Raw genomic sequence first — 12,693 nt, 5'->3', positions numbered from 1 at the left:
TCCCCTCTTCTGGTTTAAATTGTGCCTATCGCAATCGCCACCAGGAAGTAGGAGAACTAGGAACGAAGTGAAAAGGAACGAGACGGCGACGAGGTTGAAATTATGGTCCGCGCAGCAGCGACGCGGTCTAACACGCGAATTTAATCTCGTCGTGATAAAGAATAAGGCATGCAGACTACTTACCTGTTTCGAAGTGTACTCGCGACTGAGTTCTACGTCGAATGCGAATTTCAAGCTACTAGAGAGTAAAAATTTTCTGGTGTAGAATAAGGTAATTTGAATACGAGATTAGCAATTGTAAGAATTTCAGTTGCTCCAATAATCCAGTGAAAGAGTCAAAAAATGATCTAGACGAGATTCGTGTTGTCGCGAAAATTTTGAGAAAAATCGAAACTACGTTCCCGGTTTGTCGAAAGCGATTAGCACTGCGGCGAGCTCGCCGATCGAGCGGGGATTCCCGTCGAAACGCTCGAGATTTTTTCCCGCCGAGAAAGTTCCAGGGAGCAATAATTTCATAACTCTTACGTACGGGTTAATCCTCGGGTGAGAAAGTTCGCGGAACGAGACCGCGGCGGGGGCAGGGCTAGAGGGCCGAACGACAGCGAAAAAATTGCTAGCCGGTCCGCTAATTGGCCAATCCAGTAAATCTTTGGCGAATCTTGAAATTTCGTAAGAAGGGCCGTGGAGCGAGCTTCCTTCTTTTCGCGTCGGGTAAGGGGAGGGGTGCAGTGGTAAAAGGCGCGGTAAAGAAGTTTAAGGCGAGCCCGTGGGAAAGTTGGGGACGAAAGTTGGATGACCGGGCGCGGTTCCACGAGCGAACGAAGTTGAGCAAAAATTAGTGTCGCGTAATTAACTCGGAGGAATAAATTCGCATTAAAACGGCGACCGGGGACGCAATGGGAGGAACGAACGGGCGAACACCGGGAGCGAGGCAAAAATCGCGGTCGTAAAAATTAACAGTTTTAAACGTCCCGCCGTGTAACAAATGAACCTTCAGGCACACTCGCTTCTTCTCGAAAAATAGAGAGAAGTGCCTGTTCAACCGCTCGTTTTAGCCTTTCTTCCTCCCGTTTTTCACTCGTTCGCCGCCCGATTCGGCTTTGTTTTAATGCCCGGAATCATGCCGGGCATTATCGCCGCTTATGCGACGCGTTACGCTCCGCGTCGTTTCAGATTTTCATACGTGTGAAATTGCAAACGCCGCCTACGATTGCAAATGTAGGACACGTTCCTCCATAATTCTGTTAAGCTCGCGAGAAAAAAAAATTTGCGATTCCACCCCACCATGTTGTCGTTCTCTTCGACCCAGTGGAGCTTCCTGATCGTCTATTGTTCTTACAACCAACTTCCGAGTCGTACTAAACAACGCAATCAACCCTTACTTAGACCCTCGCGTAATATCCTTCTGAGAAACTACGATGTTCGATGGGATTTTCACAATGGCGGCAATTGACTAGTAGTTTCTCAGTAAACAAAACGAGCAAGTTTACGCGATCGATAGACACACGCGCGCACAATTACAACAATTAAAGTTCATTCTTTACACGCGGCGTGTACACGCTGTTTCATTCAGTGATACGATCAACGTTTGTAGTCCCTGCTTATCATTAGTGCAACCACTTCTCATTCAAGAGTATCCACACGTCCTTGTAGTAACGTGCTTACTACGCGTATCATGTGACTGGTTCATTCATAGGTAAGTGCATACATATGTACATTCTGTTTCCTCGTTCAGCCATTCACCCCCACGCGCGTGTATCCCTATTCGCTAATTCAGTCGGTTCGACAAGCAAGCCTTGAATTGCATTTGTACCATCACCGTCTACCACTGGATGCAAATGAATTAATTTATGGACATATCGCTACGAACCATCGCTACCATACCTGTAACCTTCGCACTTTGTTTAAACGTTTACACGATAATTATCACCATCGTCTAATGAAATGAGATCTCGTATTCTTTTTTTTAAAGGTAATTATACATTTTCGTAGCTCGTTCAGATTCTCAGCGAAGTAATATTCTTACGGATATGTTAATACCAGAGAATTGTGTACTCTCGCGATGTTATCATCATTTTATTATGCAACGCGTTACTTTTTGTTTCCCGAGTGGTTAGAATTAATGCCACGGGTAAAAAGGATACGTGGCGCGGCGAGTGTGCGCCGCGAGGGGGATGAAAGGGATTACAGCGTAAGTTACGCAGGACTCGATTTACGGTCATAAAACCTGGACCGACCTTAATTATCTCGAAGAGCAAATGAACAAAGACCGTCCTAAAATTTGTTAGCTGCGTAAAACCAAAGTTTGTTACGTTCCCAGAAGAAAAATTAATCTCGAAACTAGCTAATTTATCTATTCGCTGGCTTCCACCCCCGCGATTTGACAACTGGTCCTCGTCGCTCGTAAAATCGTTCGCGTACGAGCGCGTGGCTTTCCCCCGTGGGGGTGGAGGATCGTTCGTTCGCCGTTTCGCGTTAAAATGTTCCCGATGTCGTCGGTGTAAGTACGCGACGCAACGCCAATAGGAAAACGGATTCCAGGCCGAAGGTGGCGGTCGTGGTAATGGCATTACGTGCACAATCAACAGGACCGAGCTGTAAATTGAATAACGCTGCACTGTCGACTGATATGTATCGCGTCTCAGCCAGAACCCAACATCTTCGCGTGTACACGCTTACCTCTACCTACCCGTTTTGCCTCTCGCTTCGATCCCCAGCATTGTTCCATTCTGCTCCTCTCCTTCGACCGGCCCAACACACCTTCATCTTATTCCCTTTACACGAGGATCGTGCTACGGAATGCCTACGTGTCGTCGACATTGATTCGTAACAATCGTGCCGCGCGCTGGTTACTCTCCGCAGATCCGTAGTTTCTCCTCGTCGTGTGAATGTTACACGTGGAAAATTTGACATTTTATTTTCATCAGTTGTAAAACAAAAAAAAAAAAAAAATAATCGCTTAATTTAGTTGTTTAAGAAAATGTACCAGACGAGCGCGTAGACACGGAGCGTGTTAATTTATCGTTACGCGAACGATCATTTCCAGACGGGTTAACAAGAATCAGCGAAAGTTGCGTTTCATTTGATCCGTATCAAACTCGGCGGGAAGTAAATTTGAACGGAAGGCACGCGCGTAAAATTACTTTGTGCGACTAAACCGTTTCCATCTTCGTCCCTTTACGTACCTTGTCCCTCGCGCGCCGCTTTTCCTCGGTCCCCTTTTTTCTCAGGCGGCAGTGTGTAACCCGTCCCCACGAGAATAATGAGAGAGAAACCCACGGCCAGACGGCGTCTCATTAAAGACGGCACATTCAGGTGTCAAGTTTGAAATTTTAATTAGTAAAAAACCAATCCAATTCCGTGTCGCGTCTAACTCACTCTACCGTTCCGCGTCACCCCCCTCTCTCTCTCTCTCTCTTTCTCTCTCTCACTTTCTCTCTACTCTCGTCTCTACCAAGCCACGACGAGTGCTCACTCGCCCCTCGAAAGCATCGAACGTTTCAATTACCACCGGATCTGATCAGTTTTTCCTTCCAACTTATAACTTGCTGTTTTTTTGCACTCGCGTGCCTATTCGACCCGTAACGTAACTGAAATATTTCCCACTCCCTTTTCTATCTTCCCGTTAACGATCTCCGTAAAATCCATATTTAATGGCGTATCTAAATATTTTCGCCACGATAACTTATGCGCGGACGACTTTTTAATAACATCGACAGGTAAATTGTGAACGCGATGGTATTCAATCGGTATCCATAAGCTCGCTGTACAGACACAGCCTTTCGCCAGAAACGAAACGGCTCTATCGTCGGGGTTCGAAACGTGCAATCCAGCCCCCGAGATTAAAGTCGCACTTAAGGGTTCGCCGTGCAGACAGTAATGGCGCGTACACGCTCGACGTTGTGTGGGTTAATTAATGTTTGTGTTACTCGCGTTTGTAGCTAATTATCTGGCCGGTACTCGTCATTCCATCTTATTAGCTCGATACGAACGACCCGAGTCTGAGCTCCGTTCAAATCCGACGAGTACCTTTTAATGACTCCTACCGCCTTTACGAGCCGGCCGGTTTTACTCGCGAGAGGGCATCGTTATGCGATTCTATAGCTCGGATGGAACCAATGAAACACTGTTCCATTAATAGTTATTGGACTCCTTCTCCACGGCCCGACATCAAAGTACTTATAATAGGAAAGCAATTATATTCGAGGTCGTTTGTTCGTTCAAACAACGCGTCGTGTCAAATTTCTGCCCTCGGAGCGGTGGCTGGCCTTTAAACGATTTCATTGACTGGACGAAATGATAATTTCTGTGTTACACGATGCTAGCGCGCTAGAGATTCTTGCTTTTTTGATCGCTGTACCGCTTCTGGAGATAAATTTTGCTGCGATCGCTAAAAGTGACGAAGGGACGTACCGGGTGCGCGTACTCTATGCTTCGAGCTATGATAGGGGAGGCAGAAACACAATTCCGGATCGAAAACTGGATGAAAGAGTTACCTAGATCTTTACTGACACATTCAGCTAACGACATAGCGTCGATGCGCTATGCTCCATTACTCATTCGATGAAATTGTCGGCATAGACCAACGAGAAAAGGACGGTAACACAGTCAGCGAACACGTTGTCCTCTATTGTGCGTTCCCATATTCTTTGACGGCGCCGCTCGTACGTTGTGGATTGCTTTCATTTCGCACAATACGTGACTGAACGTGCGGACACTTGTACGAAACAGTCAATTTTGTTTTGTACACTGCCGTTGATGTTGCGTGAAAAATGTTGTTTGCGTCAGAGCTCGATCCTATTTTTTTTTCTTTTTTTTTTCTTTAGCTTCTAAATATCACAGCATCGTACAGCGTTCTTCTGTTATTTTACCCGTTCGTTTGTAATTCGTATAATTTCGCCAGCCATTCGCGTAACGTGTCATTTCGCAGCTTCATTCGGAAAGAGAATTAGCAGTAGATTACGCGATTTACTAACCGGGAGCCGTACAAATGGTTCAAAGGGTCTTTTAAACTGCGCCAAGTGGTATGCGTGTATCCTCTTACAGCTTGACAGGGGTTTTACGCTGCTCCAGCCTCTAGATTACGCACGACGGTGTATAAAACACATGTTAAGTACTCGGATAATTTACTCCTCCCCTTCGAATTTGATGTTTTGCGTTCTGTTCCATTTCGTCGTTCAACGCGACAGGCCTCTGTTACTTTCCAGATTCAAGAAGTTCGCGTATCATCGACCGTAATAACGAGTCCCTCGTTCACGATGAACTTTAAAATTTCTTCGAGTTTCGTGCGTTCTCAATATGGCCTTAGGCGTGTCGTAAACCCAACGAAGGGTCGGCCGACGCCACGCGCGTAACGGTTTATCCTCAGTCGAAAGACCGACCTGGAGAAAATTCCCTGACATTGCCGAAAAGTTCGAAGGTCCCACCTTTATCCAGGTATTATTCCACCCTCTTTCGGAAAATGGGACGCTAAGGACGTCAGACGTAAAGCTACATTTGTCATTCGAACATCAGAAGCATCGAAGGGTTCAAGGGAAAGGTGGCTGCTAAAATGGCGCGTTCCGCTGGAATTAATATCAATTCCTGGATAGGTTTAAACAGCAGCGCGAAAGTGCTGCTGCGATAATATCCGTACAATTAACGCAATCAATTCCCGACTACTAGATAGGCGATGCAACTAATTTCATATTCCGCTCGAGAGCGAGAAGCACGGTAAGAAGGGAAGTAGGGCGTTTAACTGCGAACGAGGCTGGTGCCTGGTTCAATTTTTATTCCATGAAATTACATTGTCGCTCGATCTTATCCGCCTCTCTCACGGGTTTCACAGATTAAAACTTTGTGCTCAAAGGGAGAACGAATTCTTATTAATACAGGAATGAGAGAGTTCCTCGTCGCTACAATGATTTCTGCGAGAAAGAGCTTCTTAATATCCCTCGTTCTCGCCTGCAATAATTTTTGCCGCTTAGCACGATAACCTTAGCACAATCGATCATAGTCGTACACTCCAAGGCTCGACTCATTTTCCATCTTTCCCAAATAAACTTATTCGTCTCATAGAAGTCGCACTCTTTCCAATCGAGCCATCCGTTACGGTTCTAACCTTTGAGATCACGCAAGCGCTGTACATTAACAGTGCGACGAGAACAAGAAGACGTTCACCTTGTATCCACATAAATTACAGGCACACCGTGATGGCAATACCACAAACACTTTCATCAAGTCGCGGAGCGAAGACGCGGTCGGGTTTCCCAAAAGTTTCTGAACTCGCGGCCATCTTGGTCCCGCGCTGTCGCCACTTCCAAAAATTAAAAAGCTTCTTTGTTCAACGGGGGGGACCCTGTGATGTCTTGATCAGACAGTGGCAGCCGAAATGGACGGAGAGTACCGGACGAAGGGGGTGAAAGGGACAGAGGGGAAGGGGGGAAGTCAGGGCAAAAATCTGACGGCGTTCCTCGCGTCCAGAACGACGCGCGTCGCCCTTTTAGTTGGTATTACGCGCGGACCGTTCGCCAGTGGATGTATCGTGTCGCGCGACCGGGACACACTCTCTCGCGCGACGAAGTTATAATGCTGGAAACATCGTGCGAGAAACTGGAAGGGAAAGAATGGCTGGTAGGAACTGACGAAAGAGACAACGGACGAAAGAGAGGCACGGGCGGAGGCGCGTCAGGCAAAAAGAGAGAGAGGAGATTTTTTTCTTTCCTTCCGGCTGTACGTAGACTTTAGCCCGGTTAGAATAGAGGAGCGAGCGCTAAACTGACAATAGCACTTTTTTAAAGGTGCGCTGCTACATTTAACAATGGTACAATCCACGGCTGCGCGTATTATGTATCGCTTTCTCTCCCGTTCGGTACTTTTCATTTTCTCGGCTGTCTTTCCCTTTTCTTAACCGTTCTTCTGCCGTTGCATACACTCAAACGCTCGTCCAACCCCGCGCGCTCGCTACCGGCTCACAGCTTCCGTTTTTCACCCGCGTCGCGTGTCTGTCCGACGCTAGGAGAAACTGCGTGGCAGCTCCTCGGACTCGCGGATTCATCTTTCTGATTAAAATTTAAAAGGGCTTGTTACGTTTCGACGCGATTGGCAATGAATAAAAGGTTCACGCGAAACGGAACCGACTTCTCGCCGCGGCCATTTTTAGTCGCGTCAATTTGAAACCGTCGCATCTCTTCGCTACGCGTATTATTTCTACTATCTACATTTTAAAAGAAACATAACAATTTGCCCCGCATGATTTAACGGAGAATGAAAATTTATCGTGCGAACGTTATTCGAATTTTTTTTTAAAGGTTCCAGAATAATGGCGGACGTTTCGATTAAAATGCGACGCGGTAGAGCCTTCTCGATCCTCCGAGCGTACAGCTCTATCGCATCTCGGCATCAGTAAACATTCTTTTCCCCTATTGCTTTTACGATCTCTCCTTTTTTTTTCTTTCTTTTTTCGAGCATCCTTACCTACACCGGGTTTCGTAAACACGGTGTAAGGAAAAGTTGGATGGGGAGAAAGGGAAGAAAAAAGAAACGGGAAAGAGGCCTCGAAGCTTTGTGAATGTACGAAAACGCGGATACGGCGGCGGAGAGAGGAGACGGACAGAAGGACAGGAGATCAAAGCGAAGAGGTCAGAAGGAAGAGAAGCAAGACAGATGGCGAAGAATGGAAGGTTGGCTGGGCAAGTAGAGATTAAGGTGGCCACTCCTAAGTCTGAAATCCTAGCGGCGCGGCGCGCGGCGTGGCGAGACTTTCGTCGAGGTGGAAAGGAATGAAATACCTACCACCTTCCCACTTGTAGTGGTGCAGTATGCCTCTCGAATACTAGTCTGCTGCGCATTACTCGTCGACCTCTGCCCCTTGGCTCCTACCGTGTACCTTGCCGACTTTGCTTTCACCTTGTGTCACTTTCCTGTCAAAAATTCCAACCAGCGCAACGATGCCGTTCCGTTTTAAATCAAAGAGTCCTCGCTCGGAAAAATGACGTGATTTCGCGCGTACCCAGCATTATACTGTTCATCTGTACGTGCATTTGAATGCGCACCCCTGGAAAGACAAGATTGCGTTTCGTAACGATCGAGACGTTTATGAAGAGGATAAGAGAGGAAAGGATTGGTAGCGACTGAACGGGCGAAAAACTCTGGGGTGAATATTTGGTAGATTTTTGACACGTGGCTCGCGCTTTACGATTCATAAAAGGGAAATAACTGGCGCGGAAGGTCGGAACAGGTTTCTGCAGTATTCATAGAGTCGAGCACGTATCACCGGCTCGATTTTCCACCTGTCTCGTCCCATTAAAACACTTCTCGCCCCAGTGCCGTGCAATAGAATCGGAGAGGGAAATAATAAATGCACGCTTCGTTGAAATTCGTTGTTTACCCCGTTCGGCTGGTACTCGATTAACGATGAATTTGAATGACGTCTGCCGGCAGAAGATCCCGATTTTTGGTGCTCGCCGCGATTTTCACGAATTACATTTCGTAATTGACGAGGGAGAAAGAGAGAGGGGAGAGAGCCGGAGCGAGCAAATGAAGTATATGTAAATAATGAGGGTGAGAATGAATACGTTGGTGGGGTGCCTGTGGCTGCACTAATGGCGAGTGCAACGCCCGTTGAAGGGCTACCCGAAAATAATTCCGTCCTCTATACTACCACCACCACCGAGAGAGAGTGCCACCCCCGCGTCCCACGCTTCAGCCGCCCAATTGTCGTGAAACGCCTGCCTACTACTTCGCGCTCCGGGCTTAAGCAAATGAAAACCGGCGCTTGTCCGTAGACAATGCGACCAACCTTAAATCTTGCCAAAAGCGAAAAAAAAAGAAAACGGATCAATCTTCCCTCGACCGATTTATTTTACGCCCGGTTCTCGTTAATTCAGAATTTTATGAAATGTCCTCGGGTCGGCCAATCGCTTTATTACGAAAATTTCGTCCGTGTCTGACGGGAAAGCAGCGGCAACAGCGCGGAAATAAGGAGGGATTCTGTAGTTACAGAGTGGCGTTCCCTGACTTTTTTCTCCCTGGCTCTTACATTTGGGGATTCATCCGGAATGGACGTATCTAGAGCCACCCCCCTTAAGACGGCTACGTTGAAGTGATATTCGCGAAGAGGAAAACCGGCGCGAGGCTCGCTTCTCCCAAAAACGTTGAAGAAGAACGGGGTGACTTTCCTCGCGAGTTGCGGCTGAGTGTTAGAGTGCGCAGGACATTCCAGGGGTGAATGACAGCGCCGGTGAATGGACGAATTTAGGATTTCTATCTATTAAATAACACTGCATAAACCAGAAATCGTTCTGTCTACCTTTCATATTATTCGTCAGCGATTGAAAGCTCGCGTGCAACTGTAGAAACGCGGCGGTTGAGAAATTTCAACTGGATCGAATCGGCGGAAGTTCAGCGGAAACACTCTATTCCATAGGCCCTTCGCACGTAATCGTGGCAGCGCGTATAAATGCTTGGTGGAACTTTTTGAATCGAGTCTGTCGAGAACCGCGCATGACGATCGACCGTGAAACGGGAGATATAAAGACAGGAGAGCTTGAGAACGGAAGGAAGAGGGGAGCTAAGGGGTTGAACGAAACGATGAGAACGAAGGTGGGTAAAGAACGGTGGATGTCGAGCGGTAGCTTCTTGACTTTTCAATTTTCGTCCACTCTTCTGTCTCGCGCCCGGTCTCTTCCTCGATTCCTGGCCGTTCAGACGGTCTAAACGATCGCTACGAGCCGATAGAGTTTGCTTTGGATCGATTTTCTCAAATATTCTTTCGGAAGATATAACAGAAATTGTTGGCAGGGAAATGGGCTGAGTAAATGCTTTATCGAGTCGCGATAGTTAACCTTTTGCGCTCGAACGATGACTCTCACTCGCCACGATGGTGACTCGCGTGGCAGCTCGTGCGGCGAGCGAGAAGCGACACTTTCTGTTTATGCAGGATTTCGTTATCTCCAGTTGATAGAAGCGAGGTATTGGTTCGTGAATGGGTCCCTTAAGCTGTTTATGTTTTCGGTTGGAAAGTGACATTGTGACGTCAAATGGGGATTAAGATAAAATTCCTCTACGACTGTAGTCCTGATGTTGAATATATCCAGCGTTAGTATAGTTTCGACGATCGTAGCAAGCACACGTGTCGTGGAGCTTCGCATCGCTCGTTTTCAAGTTTTAAAGCGAAATTGATTTTGCATTTATCAGAAACTTAGCTGTCCACGATAAAATTGGTGATAGAGCAAGTGTAAACGGATGTGAAAAATAGAAAAATTAGAGTAATAGACAGTGAATCCGGAAGTAATACCGATGTCTCACAAGATTCTGACAATTCAGAATGCCTTGGTAAGTGTTTTCTGACATATCACACCAAACGCAACTACAGAACTTAATGCCTCAGATAATTATGTTTCTCAGAATATAAACACACAGATAATATATTAAAATATAACACTTTCGTAAGTTAATTTTTATATAAATTCATTTATGCCTGAAAAAGTCATTGAGCGCAAAGGGTTAAATCTGGTTAGAGACAATTCTCCGTTGTCATGGTCAATTTGCGTCGTGTTGTATAGAAATCGTGTCAAGAGGAACTTTGAAACTTTGCTTAGAGGGCTCGAAATGGCAGTAGATAGCACCAGTTTCCATTGAGCTGTTCGCCACCACCAGTTTGCGTTATTGCGACATTATTGAGACGTTTCGATTGTGCTCGCAAAAGACTGTTACCATCGAACAGTATCGCGGAATCGAATATTTTTACGGTACATTGAAACGAGCGATTTAAATATCAGAGTTTCTAAACTGTGCGAGAAGAGAAATCAACGCAGAAGAAATATCAGAAATAGAACTGGGATTGAATGCAATTAAACCGCCAGGAAAGTGCAACTGATTTCCATCCTATCGTTGGATTTCGTTTACACTTTTCCAATTGCGTTCCCAGAGCAGCCTGTTTCTCCGTGAACGAATTACATGTTCTATGAATTCCCGTGGTAAATGTGCTGCGTGCGACGTAAAATGCAATTAGAACATTCGGCTTCTGTCATCGAACTGCGTAGGAAGACGTTGCTGCACCATCAAGTTGGTTAACTGCTGTGATTGACTGTTACTTCCAGTTCGTTGGAACGGAACAGTTCTAAAGTGAAACTGCATTGTGTAAGATTAAGCCTCAGAGTGCTTCGTTATGTAGCTCGTACAGGAATTATTTCCTTAGATTTCACGTAACACCAAACATTCGATTAATTATTCGTAACAAATTATAGTTTATCAACAGCGTATCGTGAACGTAGTTTTAATAGCCTTAAGTGCACCACGTAAAAAGAAGACACTCGTACCAGCACTGAGAGTTTAAAAATTTCATATTTCTCCCTCTTTAAATTATCGATTGCGCGCAGCTTGGAAGGATCCTTAAAAAAAAAAAAAAAAAAAAAAAAGGAGAAAGGAAAATGCTTTTAAACGTAGTAATCAATAGACGAACGATTTCTCGTTACCCCAGAAGAGGAAAGTATCGACGACTTGAACTTATCAAAAAGACTGTCGAGAACATCACGTGGAAAACGCGAAAGAGAATCGGATCGGGTCGTGGCCGTGGGAAGATCGGCCGAGTTGATCGGCGAATACTTCAATCGCTCTCCTCGATTATCCGTTCGTGGATGAAATTTTAATTTACGAGACAGCAAAGTTCTAAAGAGTTACCGGGTGCCGCGGGAAATTCGCCCGCTTTATGTGCTCGCGCTTCGAATGTTTCAGTTTGACCGTTTAAGCCTGCGAAGGAGAACACGACCTGGACTGAATGGGGAACTGAGTAAAAACGGTGGAGGGCGAGAGACGAGGTCGAACAGAGGAGCCGCCGGGGGGAGATACCAGAGGCAATGAGTTCGTCGTATTAATCTGCTGGATTGGAATTCTAATTAATACTCGCAGATTATAGATAAAGAGGCAGAAGTGACAGGGGAGGGGGATGGAGAGCGAGGGGATGAGAGATGAATATAGGAAGAAAGATGGTGGCACAACTATGATTCGTCCCGTTTCATCCCCCTTATCTTTCACGCCCTTTCATCCTCTCCTTAATGGATTTTTCAATTTGTCAACTTTTTCGAACGATATAAATCGAACGCGGTTCCGCGAAGAGTAAAGGTTCGACGGGAAGGGATGGGAGGTGGGACTTCAGAAATATATATGTAGCTGGTTGCAGGAAAAAGCTTGACGGTTGCCGCCCCTTGTGTTTTGACGAATTCATTCCACCGGCGATTTATCGAACGTCCGTAAGCCAATATGTATCGCACGGTACCCGGTACACGCTCTGCATATCCCATTGTATGCATTATTGACACCTGCGTTTATCTGACAGTACGGTAACAATCATAAATACTGAAGCGGGTAGATCTTGATATTTTGATTTGTCGTTTTGATTGATTCAACGCGCGAGCGAAACGAGCGAAACGAACGTGCTCGAAACTACTTATACAATGCGTTCCCATCTGTATTTGTACCTGATATTGTTACTCCGAGCCGGTATCGTATATGGTTTCTGTTGTTAGCTCGACGGGTATCTGGATTTTTGTTCCAGAATTGAAATTCCTCCATACCGCCGTTTCGCTGAATTTTGATCGAACTTTAATCCAGTCGAGCCTAGTTTAAATCTAAAACAGAGAGATTGCGTTTCGAACGGCAACGTTTAATGAACAATCTCATTTGTTTCGTTTCCCATTCCGCGGCAACAATTGA

The 12,693-nt window shown here is 46.0% G+C and overlaps 3 protein-coding genes across 10 annotated transcripts in view; 1 reads left to right on the top strand and 2 right to left on the bottom strand.

Annotated features, from left to right (window-relative positions):
- Carpa (Carbonic anhydrase-related protein A) overlaps positions 1-3,416 on the bottom strand; it is a 416,930-nt gene extending 413,514 nt beyond the window's left edge. For all 4 annotated transcript variants that reach the window (XM_076898208.1, XM_076898218.1, XM_076898226.1 and 1 more), the window contains exon 1: positions 3,397-3,416. The gene's annotated coding sequence lies outside the window, so the exon portion shown is untranslated. The remainder of the gene's footprint in view (positions 1-3,396) is intronic.
- LOC143425399 (lipid storage droplets surface-binding protein 1-like) overlaps positions 1-12,693 on the bottom strand; it is a 255,818-nt gene that overhangs the window by 171,963 nt on the left and 71,162 nt on the right. The gene's annotated exons all lie outside the window — the stretch shown is intronic.
- The window catches only part of LOC143424938 (uncharacterized), a 322,538-nt gene that overhangs the window by 267,341 nt on the left and 42,504 nt on the right, over positions 1-12,693 (top strand). The gene's annotated exons all lie outside the window — the stretch shown is intronic.

This window comes from Xylocopa sonorina, chromosome 1 (genome assembly GCF_050948175.1).
Source record: "Xylocopa sonorina isolate GNS202 chromosome 1, iyXylSono1_principal, whole genome shotgun sequence".
In the NCBI taxonomy this organism is placed as follows: domain Eukaryota; kingdom Metazoa; phylum Arthropoda; class Insecta; order Hymenoptera; family Apidae; genus Xylocopa; species Xylocopa sonorina.
The sequence above is the reverse complement of the archived record's forward strand: the minus strand, read 5'-3'. Positions and strand labels throughout refer to the sequence as shown.